Source organism: Aedes albopictus, chromosome 2, assembly GCF_035046485.1.
Source record: "Aedes albopictus strain Foshan chromosome 2, AalbF5, whole genome shotgun sequence".
NCBI classification, from domain to species: Eukaryota; Metazoa; Arthropoda; class Insecta; order Diptera; family Culicidae; genus Aedes; species Aedes albopictus.
Window position 1 is genome coordinate 496,926,654 of NC_085137.1, and position 4,587 is coordinate 496,931,240.

Genomic DNA, 4,587 nt, shown 5'->3' on the forward strand with positions numbered 1-4,587 from the left:
CCAACTTCTCCTAAAATGTCCGACTTGTCGATTAGATTCCCCAAAGGTATGATTTCCCAAGGACCCCCATGGTTCCAAAGTTCCCTTTACCCGCCCCAATATCTCCTAAAAATCCCCAATGTTCCTTAAGAATCCCCAACTTCTCCTAAAATATCCAACTTATTGATTAGATTCCCCAAAGGTATCATTTCCCAAGGACCCCCATGATTCCTAAGTTTCCTTTACCCTCCCCAATATCTCCTAAAAATCCCCAATGTTCCTTAAAAATCCCCAACTTCTCCTAAAATATCCAACTTGTTGATTAGATTCTCCAAAGGTATCATTTCCGAAGGACCCCCATGATTCCTAAGTTTCCTTTACCCGCCCTAATATCTCCTAAAAATCCCCAATGTTCCTTAAAAATCCCCAATATCTCCTAAAATGGCCAACTTGTTGATTAGATTCCCCAAAGGTATCATTTCTCAAGGACCGCCATGATACCTAAGTTCCTTTTCCCCTTCCCAATATCTCCTAAAAATCCCCAATGTTCCTTAAAAATCCCCAATGTTCCTTAAAAATTCCCAATGTCTCCTAAAAATCCCCAATGTTCCTTAAGAATCCCCAACTACTCCTAAAATGTTCAACTTGTTGATTAGACACCCCAATGGTATCATTTTCCAAGGACCTCCATGATTCCTAAGTTCCCTTTAACCTCCCCAATATCGCCTAAAAATCCCCAATGTTCCTTAAAAATCCCCAATATCTCCTAAAAATCCCCAATGTTCCTTAAGAATCTCCAACTTCTCCTTAAATATCCAACTTGTTGATTAGATTCCCCAAAGGTATCCTTTCTCAAGGACCGCCATGATTCCTAAGTTCCCTTTTCCCCTTCCCAATATCTCCTTAAAATTCCCAATGTTCCTTAAAAATCCCCAAGGTTCCTTAAAAATGCCCAATATCTCCTAAAAATCCCCAATGTTCCTTAAGAATCCCCAACTACTCCTAAAATGTTCAACTTGTTGATTAGACACCCCAATGGTATCATTTTCCAAGGACCTCCATGATTCCTAAGTTCCCTTTAACCTCCCCAATATCGCCTAAAAATCCCCAATGTTCCTTAAAAATCCCCAATATCTCCTAAAAATCCCCAATGTTCCTTAAGAATCTCCAACTTCTCCTTAAATATCCAACTTGTTGATTAGATTCCCCAAAGGTATCATTTCTCAAGGACCGCCATGATTCCTAAGTTCCCTTTACCCTCCCCAATATCTCCTAAAAATCCCCAATGTCCCTTAAGAATACCCAACTTCTCCTAAAATGTCCAACCTAGTGTCCTACTTATTGATTAGATTCCTCAAAGGTATCATTTCCCATGGATCCCCCATGATTGGTTGCAAAGGAATTTATTGCTGTATGTTTTACATCTGAGCTGAGAAACAGGCTCTGTTCCAGTGGGATTGTTATGCAAGAAATAAGAAGAATCATTATCCTTGCACATCATACAAAAAAAAAATGAAATGCATCAAATAAGTGCACACGCTCGTTGAAAACTACTCTAAAGTGAGTCGTTTTCGACTCACTTCAATACTTTGGCAATAACTGTCAAAAGTGAGTAACATTATTTTGACGAACTGAGTAGCTTTCTACTCAGTTACCAAAAAACTGCGCTTTACTCTCTTTTGAGTATTGGCTGTTTAAATTCACTCACATGTAACGGTCAAATCTTGTGAAAATAATCCTAAGTTGCTGCTGTGAAAGTATTCACCGAATATTCATTCTTCGTTGAATATTGAAGTACAGACGAATTGATCACTTGTTTCCTGCGAAGTTTGTTTTAAGAAGGCATGGTAAGTTTATTTATATTAGCTACATACGAAATAATGAAGTTATTGTTCAATAATTCATGATTATTGTTTTCCAGGAACCGAGCCAGGAACTTGCCCAGAGCCCCGCGGTGCTAAGCGAATCATGACGTGTTTTCAAGATATTCAACTTAAAATAATGTTTCAAAAGGATTACCAAACACGATTAACATCAAATTAACATTATTCTGCAAGACCTCCAAAGAGATGCAGCATTGCCTCGAAGCCTCGCAGGAACCGCAGGAACCTTCGAATGAATCCAACCTCGATCTCAACTGTATGCTGATCTGTACCTTTAATTCAAGATCAAAAATATTGTTTAAGATTATTTGTAAATAACATTGTTATTTTGTTAGGCTTTTTAATTAGCAATAAAATGTGTGTGATATGTTTCATTTTTTCGCATTTTTTCTATCCAAGTCAAAAAGGAAATAACAAAACAAATCTGTAAAACTGAGTAGAAATCTACTCATTTTGATAATTTCAAATAAAATAAAAGTGAGTTAGAGTTACTCTATTTTTGTAAAAAATCAGCTTTACTCTAAAGTGAGTAACTATCGAATACTCTCTTTTAAGCTGTTCCACTTTTTGCCAAAGTGAGTCGAAAACGACTCACTTTAGAGTAGTTTTCAACGAGCGTGCATGCTCTAAATTGCCGCACGCCCAGACCCCCCCCATCTGAACAGCACCGCAGCAGAGCTACGAGTGCGAAGGATTTAAATGGTTGCTCTTGTAAATACACTTTCGTCGACGCTTTCCTTTCGCTCCGTCGAAAAACAAGTTAACTGCACGTCGCACTTAGTATGCGCAAATCCAAACTCCGCCTCGAGTGATTCCACAGGCGGAGATGTAACGCGACAAAGAGCGAGCTCGTTTTCTGTATGCGATGACATCACCAGCAGCCAAGCCAGCAGCAGTAGTCGTCCGCATGCCGTGGAGCAACAGCACACGAACGCACGACGGATAGGGTGATGACCATTGTTTTGGCATGAAGTTAATGCAATTTGGAACGTTATTTTCAAAACCATTTTTTGGCTTAACTACAAAAGATAGAGTTTTGGTGTCAAAGAAACATTTTTAGGGAACAAGTTCGTGCATGTTTTGTAGAAGAACTTTTTTAACAAAAGCTTTATTTTCATATTTAAATCATCAAAAATGTCCAAAAAAGAGTCGATTTTTTCGACCAATTTTGCATTATTTTTCAATTTAAGGCCTTTTAAACTATTTTTACAAAGTTTACGTCCAAGAGACTAAGAAAGTAGAAGTAATTAGCTTTCAATTCGTGCGCTGATAAAGTTTGTACGATTGATAGTTTAGCAGATATAGGACTTCAAAGATAACCAAAAATTAAAAACTTAAAATGTGATTAACTCACTTAGCAGTGATTTCCGACCCTATGTTCCATGGGAACTTTTTCATCTCTCATCAAGACCTATCAGCCCTGAAAATATCCAAAACCCGGAACCAAACACCCTGTATGTGACAGTATGTCACAAGCAGATATGGTTTTTAGTATAGTGAAATTCAAACCACTCTAACTTTGACAGTATTCAACCAAAATGGCTGAATTTTCACTGAAATCAGTTTGGCACAATTTTACACTGTCAAAGTTTTATAAAAATCGGGACAGTGTTGCCAGTTCTACAGCTTGAGCTGGAGCTTGAGCTTGATTGACCGCCCGTAGATGCTACTCCAGTATCGCCAGACTAGCTCACACAAGGAATCAATGAGATTATCTGCCGGGGACAAGCAGGCATCTTCAGTGTGTGAGCGTTGGTGATTTTCTATTTTTAGACGACAATGGCGCCTGTCACGTCAGGTTGCAGGTCAATGTGGGGAAGGGGGAAGAAGTGATGATTGCAATCGTTTGTATCCACATTAGACCAAATATACCTCTGCGTCTGCACAAACTCATGCGGATGTCGGAGTGTTGGTGGGATATGTTTGACAGAGGGCTCACACATTGGTGCGTGGATGCCAGGCGTAAGGTGGTAGATTAGTGCGATTATTTCTATGAAGCTAAAGCGGCACAGTTCGCTTGATTGCATAATCTGTAGGCGTTATCTGATAGATTTACACTGTGTTGTGAAAGTTGGAAGGAAGGGAAACGGCTTTTCAACCGTTTCTGGTTCTAGCGATGGCTATGAACATTTGTATATACATGAGTTGTATATATAGAAAGGAGAGTATAGAGAAAGTGGAGAGAAAGATATAAAGTAGACGAAAGGGGACGGGACAGGGATTGAACCCAGGACCTTCTGCATATGAATCAGAAGCGGTAGCCACTAGACCATCAATCCCGTCTGCCGAGATTGAATCAACACTTTCTAGGGACAGTGTTACCAGTTCTACAATCAAAATAGTTCACACTGATTTTAACGTGTTAAAAAATGCTCAAAATTTGAAAACCCCGTTTTTTTTTGCTTGAATGGTTAAAATACTTAAAATACTCAATACTTATTGAACCGATTATGATGAAATTTTCACCACTTATTATGCCTTACTCGGCTACAGTCAAATATTCGAACGTTTGGATTAGCTAACAACAAAGCTATAGCCTAATTTAAAAATGGATGTTCAAAGTTCCCAAAATCACATTTTATTGTATCGACAATATCTGTGCCAATACTTAACCGATTTTGATGAAATTTTATGGTATTAACTACATATAAATAGCATTGTTAAAAAATCAGCTGTTTTTGTGCACGCAATCAAAAGTTATGCATTATTTTGTGTCTCACTTTTT